Consider the following 12,820-nt stretch of genomic DNA (forward strand, 5'->3'; position numbering starts at 1 on the left):
TGATAGTATACATGTTTCAATGTCATTCTCCCAAATCACCCCACCCTCTCCCTCTCCCATAGAGTCCAAAAGTCCGTTCTAAACATCTGTGTCTCTTTTGCTGTCTCACATACAGGGTTATCATTACCATCTTTCTAAATTCCATATATATGTGTTAGTATACTGTATTGGTGTTTTTTCTTTCTGGCTTACTTCAATCTGTATAATAGGCTCCAGTTTCATCCACCCAATCAAAAAATGGGCCAAAGAACTAAATAGACATTTCTTCAAAGAAGACATACGGATGGATAACAAACACATGAAAAGATGCTCAACATCACTCATTATCAGAGAAATGCAAATCAAGACCACAATGAGGTACCATTTCATACCAGTCAGAATGGCTGTAATCCAAAAGCCTACAAGCAATAAATGCTGGAGAGGGTGTGGAAAAAAGGGAACCCTCTTACACGGTTGGTGGGAATGAAAACTAGTACAGCCAGTATGGAGAACAGTGTTGAGATTCCTTAAAAATCTGGAAATAGAACTGCCTTATGACCCAGCAATCCCACTGCTGTGCATACACACCAAGGAAACCCTGATTGAAAGAGATATGTGTACCCCAATGTTCATCACAGCACTGTTTATAATAGCCAGGACATGGAAACAACCTAGATGTCCATCAGCAGACGAATGGATAAGAAAGCTGTGGTACTTATAGAAAATGGAGTATTACTCAGCCATTAAAAAGAATACATTTGAATCAGTTCTAATGAGGTGGCATCACCTTTTTAAAGATTGGAATGAAAACTGACTTTTTCCAGTCCTGTAGCCAGTATTGAGTTTTCAAATTTGTTGACATATTGAGAGAAGAACTTTAACAGTATCATGTTTTAGGATTTTAAATAGCTCAGTTGTTTCACTATTAAAATTAAAATTAACATGTGATATGGATAATCTCACTCCTGTGTATTTATTGAAAATCAAGATTTTACAGAGATATATGCACTCAATGTTTGTTGCAGCTTTATTAATGATAGTTAGACATAGAAACAAGCTAAATGTCCATCATTGGACAAAGGATTAAAAAAGTACTGTGTGTATGTTCATATGTGTGTATATGTACACACATATGTGTATTACATATGTATTATACACATGTGTGTGTATGTATATAGATATAACATAATATTATCCTGCCATAAACAAGTAGGAAATTCTGCCACACATGATGTGAGTAGACCTAGGGAACATTATACAAAGCAAAATAGCCATTTATATAAGGTATCTAAAATAGTCAAACTCATAGAAAGTAGAAAATATATTGATTGTGGAAAGGATCTATTAGTAAGTGTAAATATGTATGGCTGTACAATGGGAATGAAGTTTCAATTATGCAAGGTTAATAGGTTTTATAGATCTGCTGTACTGCATAATTGAAATTTTGTTAAAAGTGAAGATCTCATGTTATCTGTTTTTATTACAAAACACACACACACACACACACACAAAGAACCCCAAAACCTTTCATAGGGATATTTAGAGCAGCTAGTGTAATGGTAGATAATTGTTTTGTTACATCTGTCAAATTCATAGTATGTACAATAACAACCATGAACTCCAATGTGAACTATGGAATTTGAGTGATAAAAATATGTCAACAAATGTTCATTGATTTTAATGAATGTATTACTCTGGTGAGGGAGAATAATAATTCTCCAATAGTGGGAGAATTGGCATGGGGATTGTGGGCAGAAGGTACAATAACGCTCTCTTTTACCTTCTACTCAACTTTGCTATGAACCTAAAACTGCTCTAAATAACGTTTATTATTTTAAGTGCATTGAATAGCCTAGTGATAGTTATAAAAATACGTTTTATCAAAGCTATAGAAAAAGCCTTTAGCTATTCATATTTTGTGAAACCTGAAAAGGGACAAGTTATTCAAGGGATTGTTGAAGATGGAATAAGCACGCATTTATTTTATCTTTTGTCAAAATCTAATCTTCAGATCTTTGCTATTGTAATAAGGAGGGCCATGTAGAATACAAAATGAAACAAAACCAGAGAAATATGTAAAACATCCAACAGCTTTTAACTTTAATAATAATTTAAATTTTTAATATGAGAAAATTGGTGCCCTGAAAAACAAATATTAGTCATTCTAGACATGAAAAGAATCCCCCCAAAAATTGAAATTAAAATATTTCAGAAATGGGTCCCAGGATTTAAACACTGATTTGGAGATGAGAAAAACAAGCAAAAACTATTAATACGTCTATTATTATCCTCATACAAAAATACTTGCACATATATACAAGCACATGCGCATACACATAAGCATACACATGTACTTATACACTCATACACAGACTTTGAAGACTTGGAGTTCAATCCTAACAAATGTTTTTACTTTGGAGATAAACAGAACAAGACTGAAATTCAAGGAAGTCAATAGAGTTGGGCAGTCTGGTATTGGTTATCCATTCAGTTTCTTATCTTTGAAGAATCAAGGTGTGGAAGCCTGGTGACATTTTGTGAGATGATGGTAATGAACAAAGCTACTTTGGTGCCTGGTGACAAAGTATGTCCTTAGTTATGGAAGTGACTAAATTGCCTGCCTCTTTATAGATCTGAGCTCTTTTATGGCATGCTGGTGGCTCTATGAATATCAGTATTGCAATTCTTGCATGGAATTTGCATTTTTTATAATGATAATTTCATAAGTTGCAATTACAATGTCTTCAAGATGTATCAACAGGAATTATTAACATGTGACAACCTGAGGAGGATAAAAAGCATGATAAAGATTCTGCTTAGGTCTGGAAGGAGAGGAGGTGCTCAAATTTACTGAAACTGGAGCATTGTAGTCAGATGGTACTTAAAACTAAAGTAACATAAAACTCATGAAAGAACAAGTAAATTCATGAACAAGCTTTTTATTTGATATGGTTTCTTCTCTCAGCAATTTGCCAATAGCTAAAAGACAGTAAGTTTTGGGTTTCATGCCTGTGAGTGAGTAGTAGGAAAGCTAGAATTCAGTAATGCTCATGTAAGACTATATACTTTGTGCTGTGTTAAGTTGCTTCAATTGTCTCCAACTCTTGTAACCCCGTGGACTGTAGCCCTCCAAGCTTCTCTTTCCATGAGATTCTCCAGGAAAGAATACTGGTGTGAGTTGCCATTTCCTTCTCTAGATCTTCTCAACCCAGATATCTAACCCTTGTCTCGTACATCTCCTGCTTTGGCAGGCAGGTTCTTTACCACTAGTGCCACCTGGGAAAGCATTCTTGGATACCAGATTTTAATGAACACTTTTATAAGATACCATATTTTAATTCATTAAAAAATTAATTGTCCAAGCATAGTATATCTAATCAACACAAAGAAATAATCCACAACTATGGTAAAAGGAAAACAATATCATTTTCAAATAATTACTTTCAAGTTTTTTCTTTGCCAATATTCAAAAAAATTAGTGTCTTCTCTTTTGGGGAGTGTGTTGGGAGACTATAGAGAATGGTATGTGATCAAAAATCAGATTACAGGAAAGGTATAAAAATCAAGAAGAATATAAAGAAACAAAAGGGTGAAATTTATTCTTGTTGTTCAGTCACTAAGTTGTGTCCTATTCTTTGTGACCTCATGGACTGCAATAAGCTAGGCTTCTTTGTACTTCACCATCTCCTGAAGCTTGCCCAAACTCATGTCCATTGAGTTGGTGATGCCATCCAAATATTTCATCCTCTGTCATCTCGTTCTCTTCCTGCCTTCAGTCTTTACCAGCATCAGTGTCTTTTCCGATGAGTTGGCTCTTCATATCAGATGGCCAAAGTACTGAAGCTTCAGCTTCAGCATCAGTTCTTCCAATGAATATTCAGGGTTGATTTCCCTTAATTTGACTGATTTGATCTCCTAGCAGTCCAAGGGACTCGCAAGAGTCTTTTCCAAACCACAGTTCAAAAACATCAATTCTTTAGTGCTCAGCTTTCTTTATACTCCAACTCTCACATCCATACATGACCACTGGAAAAACCATAGCTTTGACTAGATGGAGCTTTGTTGGCAAGGTCATATCTCTGCTTTTTAATATGCTATCTAGGTTTGTCATAACTTTTCTTCCAAGGAGCAAGTGTCTTAATTTCATGGCTGCAGTCACCATCCACAGTGATTTTGCAGCCCCAGAAAGTAAAGTTTGTCACTGTTTCCTTTGTTTCCCCATTTATCTTCTGTGAAATGATGAGGCCGGATGTCATGATCTTCAATTTTTGAATGTTGAGTTTTAAGCCACCTTTTCACTCTCCTCTTACACCTTCATCAAGAGGCTTTTTAGTTTCTCTTCACTTTCTGCCATTAGAGTGGTGTAATCTGCATATCTGATGTTATTAATATTTTCCTGACAATCTTGATCCCAGCTTGTGCTTCATCCAGCCCAGCATTTCACATGATGCACACTTCATATAAGTTAAATAAGCAGGCTGACAATATACAGCCTTGACGTACTCCTTTTCCAATTAGAACCAGTCTGTTATTCCATGTCCGGTACAAACTGTTGCCTCTCAGGAGTCAGGTAAGGTGATCTAGCTTTCCCATCTCTTAAGAATTTTCCACAGTTTGTTGTGATCCACACAGTCAAAGGCTTTAGCGTAGTCAATGAAACATAGGTAAATATTTTCCTCAAATTCTTTTGCTTTTTCTATGATCCAACGGATTTTGGCAATTTGATCTCTGGTTCCTCTGTCTTTTCTAAATCCAGCTTGTACATCTGGAATTTCTTAGTTCATGTACTGTTTAAGCCTATCTTGGAGACTTTTGAGCATTACCTTGCTAGCATTTGAAATGAGGGCAATTGTATGTTAGCCTGCTGCTGCTACTGCTGCTAAGTTGCTTCAGTTGTGTCTGACTCTGTGCGACCCCATAGACAGTAGCCCACCAGGTTCCGCCGTGCCTGAGATTCTCCAGGCAAGAACACTGGAGTGGGTTGCCATTTCCTTCTCCAATGCATGACAGTGAAAAGTGAAAATGAAGTGGCTCAGTCTTGTCCAACTCTTCGAGACTCCATGGACTTCTCCTTCTACCAAGCTCCTCCTTCCATGGGATTTTCCAGGAAAGAGTACTGGACTGGGTTGCCATTGTCTTTTCTGATGTTAGCTTGAATACTCTTCAAATGTTGAATGGTTATAGAAAAATGTATAGAACTCTAATATGTGGTAGGAAATGAAGTTAAAACTGAGAATATAGTGAGTGCAAAATTTATCTCCATTAAAAGTCAAATGTTCAGAAAACTGTTATTAAAACCAAAATTTTTCTATGACTTATTTGGCCTTCTTCCTGCGCCCTCATCTATCTACTAGCTCACAAAGATACGAATAATGTTGAATCCCACAAATAACAAATTATCTTTTAATTAGTAATTTACTTAATCCTTTTTGTAAACAGTGCAATAAAAGTTCTTAGCCATTTGGATAGTTTTCCATTCCCAGCTGACTTGGTGTCACCTTGGTTTCTTGCTGGAGATCCCCTCTAACTCTCATAGAACTCTGCAATCTCTTTTATTACCAAAGGTCAGAGGCAACTTAAGAGAGCTAAACCTTAGAGCTTACCTCTGCATGATCATGTACTTTGCTGCAATATTGCTGTGGCCCACGGTGGATAGCTGTTGGTTGTGAAGGGATGGGTCTCTTCTCAGATCCTAAACTACAGGGCCCTTTGCACCTCTCTTTGCTCTCAGAAGTTCTTTTACTCATGAAAACCTTCACTCTCTTTTGAAAAATGTGTGATGCCAACTAAAAATCATTTATTGCTATTTACCTGTACAAGGATTAATCCACTGGCCCCTGCTATCACTGACATTCAATACATCCTGAAAGAAGTTCAGGGTGGAGATCAGGAATGGGGCACTCTATGCTCTGGGAAAAACTGGCAGAACAGGATTACAGATAGTTATATATTTTCAGATTTTTATGAGCCAAATGTTTGTATATTCTGTTATCCAGAAAAGCGCTAAAATAATTACTGGAGACATCTGCCCCTTGTGACTAACAGTGACCTGACAAAATGTGTGCTTGATTGCAAGTGTCCTCCTTCTCCAAAATCACATATGTACCGACTCCCTCTCACCTTGAGCAGTTCCTCAGAGCCATATGAAATTCTGTCTCCCAGGCAACAGTCCTCCTGTATAACTACAAATAAAATGTAACTCACAATTCTCATATTCTGCTTTTTTTATTCCTAATTGTGAAACCAGTGTCTATTTTGGGCTTCCCTGGTGGTTCAGCAGTAAAGAATCTGACTGCAATGCAGTAGCCACAGGAGAGAGACATGGGTTCAATCCCTAGGTTGGGAAGATTCCCTGGAGGAAGGCATGGCAACCACTCCAGTATTCTTGACTGGAGAATCCCATGGACAGAGGAGCCTGGCTGGCTATAGTCTATAGGGTCGAAAAAATTTGCATACGACTGAAATGACTTTGCACGTATGAATTTCTCAATACTTTCAAGCTGGGAAAGCAGTTAAATTTGCTTTCAGTTTTCTTGTGTTCTTTTTTCTTAGCTGATAGTGAATCCCGCATCCTCTCTTGGCTACAAGGAAATTTATTTATTTATTTTTCGTTCTCTAGAGTACAGTTGTTGATATGGGAAGGAAGAATAAAGGAATTTGGAAAATCTCTTCTCAAGATAATAGCCTGCCTTACAAAGCTGTTGGCTTGTGTATAATCCAATTTGAATGTCAGAAAATTAATATTGCTTGGGCATTTCTTCTTTCATCCCAGCTGTAACAAATTTTAATCTTCTTCAAAGCAGATGAACACCTAGGGTAGTCCAGGGCAAAGGTCAGATACTCAGGAAAGCAAAAGGAAGAAAACATGCAATTTAAAAAATCAATTATTTCTGTTAAAGTGGTTTATATAAAGGCTCACCACATCTGCCTCAAAACTTTATTCTTCTTGTTTAATTTACTTCAGTACTTCACTTTTTACATATCTCTGAATCTTCTTTCTTCATTAAAAGTACTAAATCATTTACAAATAAGAACAATACAAGATTTATAATAAAACAATCACCTCTCTCCTCTAATCTAAACAATTTCAGAGACACTTTTCCAAGAGGTATCTATTTTTTTGGTCCCTAAATAATCATGATAAATGTATCACTATTAAGTTCATCTGAGTGAGTTTTGAAAAACACACACATGCATAAAACTGAGAAGCTCAAAATTTTAGGATATAAACATGAACTGAGAAAGTACATAAATAATTTATATGTGTTTTATGTAGAAATGATTTTCATTGAGTTGTGTGTATAACATTTTAAATTTTTTCTTTTTTCTTTTTAAATGTATTTCTCTTAGGTTTGGTAGCAAATACATTTGCAAAGAACAGATGTGTGACCTTCTGCAGTATTTTTAATTTAGCTTAATGGAAAGGACTGTCAAATAACAAAATACTCTGATTGCATGAATAAATGAAAGTTCATGTTTTCCTTGACATTTTTGTTTTAACACATTTATTTATGCTCAAATCTCCAAACTAATACTCTGCTCTCTAAACTATAAAAATCAGTAAGCAACCTCAGTTTTTGTCTACACAGTTAATAACTATCAAATAGCAAATTTTCATATTAAATATTTACTTTAAAATATTTCTTAATTATTTTACAAATAAGTCTGTTTGAGATATTTACTCCACCTAAAATTATAGATGGCACAAATAAAAGTTATAAAGTTAATAATATAATAAAAAATCATTTCAGTTCAGTCATTCAGTCATGTCCAACTCTTTGTGACCCCATGCATCACAGCACACCAGGACTCCCTGTCCATCACCAACTCCTGGAGTTTACCCAAACTCACGTCTATCGAGTTGGTGATGCCATCCAGCCATCTCATCCTCTGTCATCCCCTTCTCCTCCTGCCCCCAATCCCTCCCAGCAGCAGAGTCTTTTCCAATGAGTCAACTCTTCGCATGAGGTGGCCAAAGTATTGGAGTTTCAGCTTCAACATCAGTCCTTCCAATGAACACCCAGGACTGATCTCCTTTAGGATGGACTGGTTGTATCTCCTTGCAGTCCAAGGGACTCTCAAGAGTCTTCTCCAACACCACAGTTCAAAGGCATCAATTCTTCAGTGCTCAGCTTTCTTCATAGTCCAACTCTCACATCCATACATGACCACTGGAAAAACCATAGCCTTGACTAGACGGACCTTTGTTGGCAAAATAATGTCTCTGCTTTTTAACGTGCTGTCTAGGTTGGTCATAACTTTCCTTCCAAGGAATAAGCATCTTTTAATTTCATGGCTGCAATCACTTTAAAAAATAAATTAATCAGTTCATTTCAGTCACTCAGTCATGTCCAACTCTTTGTGACCCAATGGACTGCAGCATGCCAGGCTTCCCTGTCCATTCCCAACTTCCGGAGCTTACTCAAATTCATGTCCATTGAGTTAGTGATGCCATGCAACCATTTCATCCTCTGTCGTCTCCTCCTGCCTTCAATCTTTCCCAGCATCAGGGTCATTTGAAATTAGTCAGTTCTTTGCATCAGGTGTCCAAAGTATTGGAGTTTCAGCTTCAGCATCAGTCCTTCCAATGAATATTCAAGACGAATTTACTTTAGGATGGACTGGTTAAATCTCTTTACAGTCCAAATGACTCTCAAGTGTCTTCTCCAATACCACAGTTCAAAAGTATCAATTCTTCAGTGCTCAGCTTTCTTTATAGTCTAACTCGCACATCCATTCATGAATACTGGAAAGACCAAAGCTTTGATTAGAAGGATCTTTGTCAGCAAAGTAATGTCTCTTCTTTTGAATACTCTGTCTAGGTTGGTCATAGCTTTTCTTCCAAGGAGTAAGTGTCTTTTAATTTCATGGCTGCAGTCACCAACTACAGTGATTTGGGAGACTAAGAAAATAAAGTCTGTCACTATATTCATTGTTTCCCCATCTACTTGCCATGAACTGATGGGGAAAGAATTAGTCTGTTATTCCGTGTCCAGTTCTAATTGTTGCTTTTTGACCTGCATACACATTTCTCAGGAGACAGGTCAGGTGGTCTGGTATTCCCATCTCTTGAATTTTCCCCGTTTGTTGTTATCTACACAGTCAAAAGCTTTGGTGTAATCAATAAAGCAGAAGGATGTTTTTCTGGAATTCTTTCTTTTTCTATGATCCAATGGATGTTGGCAATTTGATCTCTAGTTCATCTGCTTTTCCTAAATCCTTGAACATCTGGAAGTCAATGGTTCACATAAAGTTGAAGCCTGGCTTGTAGAATTTTAAGAATTTAAATAAATTTGTTGGATACTACTAATATATTTGATTTCCATAATCAAATAGTTTACCACTACTGTAAATTTTTTATCTTGAAAATGTGTGATTTACTACATAAGACTCCCATTCATTTTTTTTCTGCATTAACATAAATTATTTGAGATGCCTCTAGATTATATTGCCAACCTTATTACTGAATTAAACTTTTGAGCATTAGTCAGTATACTTTTCCCCTTTGCTCAGAATCCTCAATGGCATTTCACTTTCCTTAAAGTAAAAACTAATGGTCATAAAACATTTCATAAGAAAAAATATTTTCTGACCCATAATGCATAAATGTAATACAGTATTGGTGATATCTCGCTGTTGCAATCTACAGTCACTCTCTTTAGATCCTCTCATGGTTTTTGCTCCTTCTGACTTAGTCATTCATACAATTTTTAGTTGTTTTGTGAATGTAGTAAGTGAGTTTCTACCTTAGATATTTTATGTACACTGATTTTTCCCTCTGAGATGCCTTTCCGATTGATCCTCATATAATTCCTATATTTTTCCTAGGTGTTTTGTCACATGCTTTCTATCTAGTGAGCAATTCACTGAGAAAACTGTACCAATTTTCATATTTGTCTCACATGATTTCCTAGGAGAATACAGTGTTAGCACAGTGAAAGTTAGTACCAGGTAGTCAATGCTGAAATCAGATTGATTATATTCTTTGCAGCCAAAGATGGAGAAGCTCTATACAGTTAGCAAAAACTAGACCAGGAGCTGACTGTGGCTCAGATCATGAACTCTTTATTGTCAAATTCAGACTTAAAGAAAGTAGGGAAAATTACTAGACATTCAGGTGTAATCTAAATCAAATCCCTTTCAATTATACAGTGGAAGTGACAAATAGACTCAAGGGATTAGATCTGATAAAGAGAGTGCCTGAAGAACTATGGACAGAGGTTTGTGACATGGTAAAGGAGACAAGAATCAAGATCATCCTCAAGAAAAAGAAATTCAAAAAAAACAAAATGGCTGTCTGAGGAGGCCTTACCAATAGCTGTGAAAAGAAGAGAAGTGAAAAGCAAAGGAGAAAAGGAAAGATATACCCATTTGAATGTAAAGTTCAAAGAATAACAAGGAGAGATAAGAAAGCCTTCCTCAGTGATCAGTGCAAAGAAATAGAGGAAGACAATAGACTGGGGCAGGCTAGAGATCTCTTCAAGAAAATTAGAGATACCAAGGGAACATTTCATGCAAAGATGGTCTCAATAAAGGACAGAAATGGTATGTTCCTAACAGAAGCAGAAAATACTAAGAAAAGCTGGCAAGAATACACAAAAGAACTATACAAAAAAGCTCTTAACAACTCAGATAATCACAATGGTATGATCACTCACCTAGAGTCAAACATCCTTGAATGCGAAGTCAAGTTGGCCTTAGGAAGCATCACCACTAACAAAGCGAGGGGAGGTGATGGAATTCCAGTTGAGCTATTTAAAATCCTAAAAGATGATGCTGTGAAAGTATTGCACTCAATACATCAGCAAATTTGGAAAACTCAGCAGTGGCCATGGGACTGGAATAAGTCAGTTTTCATTCCAATCCCAAAGTAAGGCAATGCCAAAGAATGTTCAAACTACTGCACAATTGCACTCATCTCACACGCTAGTAAAGTAATATTCAAAATTCTCCAAGCCAGACTTCAATAATATGTGAACCATGAGCTTCCAGGTGTTCACGCTGGATTTAGAAAAGGCAGAAGAACCAGAGACCAAATTGCCAACATCCATTGGATCATCAAAAAAGCAAGAGAATTCCAGAAAAAGCATCTACTTCTGCTTTATTGACTATGCCAAAGTCTTTGACTGTGTGGATCACAGCAAACTGTGGAAAACTCTTAAACAGATGGGGATACCAGACCACCTGACCTGCCTCTTGAGAAACCTGTATGCAGGTCAGGAAACAACAATTGGAACATGGGACATGGAAGAGCAGAGTGGTTCCAAATAGGGAAAGGAATATGTCATGGCTGTATACTGTCACCCGGCTTATTTAACTTAAATGAAGAGCACATCTTGAGAAACTCTGGGCTGGTCGAAGCACAAGGTGGAATCAAGATTGCCAAGAGAAATATCAATAACCTCAGATATGCAGAGGACACTGCCCTTATGGGAGAAAGTGAAGAAGAACTAAAGAGCCTCTTGATGAAAGTGAAAGAGCAGAGTGAAAAAGTTGGCTTAAAGCTCAGCATTCAAAAAACTAAGATCATGGCATCCGGTCCTATCACTTCCTGTCAAATAGATGGGGAAATAGTGGAAACAGTGACGAACTATTTTTGGGGGCTCCAAAATCACTGTAGATAGTGACTGCAGCCATGAAATTAAAAGACACTCGCTCCTTGGAAGAAAAGTTATGATCAACCTAGAGAGCATATTAAAAAGCAGAGACATTACTTTGCCAGCAAAGGTCCATCCAGTCACAGCTATGGCTTTTCCAGTAGTCATGTATGGATGTGAGAGTTGAACTATAAAGAAAGCTGAGCACTGAAGAATTGATGCTTTTGAACTGTGGTTTGGAGAAGACTCTTGAAAGTTCCTTGGATAAAAAGGAGATTCACCCAGTTCATCCTAAAGCAAATGGGTCCTGAATATTCATTGGAAGGACTGATGCTGAAGGTAAAACTCCAATACTCTGGCCACCTGATGTGTAGAATTGACTCGTTTGAAAAGACCTTGATTCTGTGAAAGATTGAAGGTTGTAGGAGAAGGGGATGACAGAGGATGAGATGAAGGATGGCATCACCGACTCAATGGACCTGAGTTTGAGTAAACTCTGGGAGTTTGTGATGGACAGGGAAGCCTGGCATGCTGCAGTTCAAGGGGTTGCCAGGAGTCAGACACATATGAGCGACTGAACTGTAGAGTGAAAGCATGCAAGTTAATATTGTTTGTCTCATGCATTTTCCTTTTTAATTTAATTTGATTATCTTGTTTGAATATTTTATAGCAAAAGATTATAATTAGCTATTGAATCTGTAATTTCACAATACAGGTTTTACTTTTTCCAAATGTTAGTTCTCAGATTACATAAATATAGATTTGGAATAAATCAATATTTTAAGTGAGTAAAATCATGATTAAGTGGTTGAAATAAAAGTTGTAAGCATATAAAGTAACAAGTGAAAATGTTTGTCACTCAATTGTGTCTGACTCTTTGAAACCCCATGGACTGTAGCACATCAGGTTCCTCTGTACATGGATATATCCACTTAAGAATGCTGGAGAGGATTGCCCTTCTATTTTCCAGGGTATCTTCATGATCGAGAGATTGAACCCTCGTATTCTGCATTGCAGGCAGATTCTTTACCATCTGAATCACCAGGGAATCCTCTAAAGTAACATTCACTTCAGTTCAGTTCAGTTCAGTCGCTCAGTCGTGTCGAACTCTTTGCGACCCCATGAATCACAGCACGCCAGGCCTCCCTGTTCATCACCATCTCCCGGAGTTCACTCAGACTCACGTCCATTGAGCCCGTGATGCCAACCAGCCATCTCATCCTCGGTCGTCCCCTACTCCTCTT

This window comes from Capra hircus, chromosome 2 (genome assembly GCF_001704415.2).
Source record: "Capra hircus breed San Clemente chromosome 2, ASM170441v1, whole genome shotgun sequence".
In the NCBI taxonomy this organism is placed as follows: Eukaryota; Metazoa; Chordata; class Mammalia; order Artiodactyla; family Bovidae; genus Capra; species Capra hircus.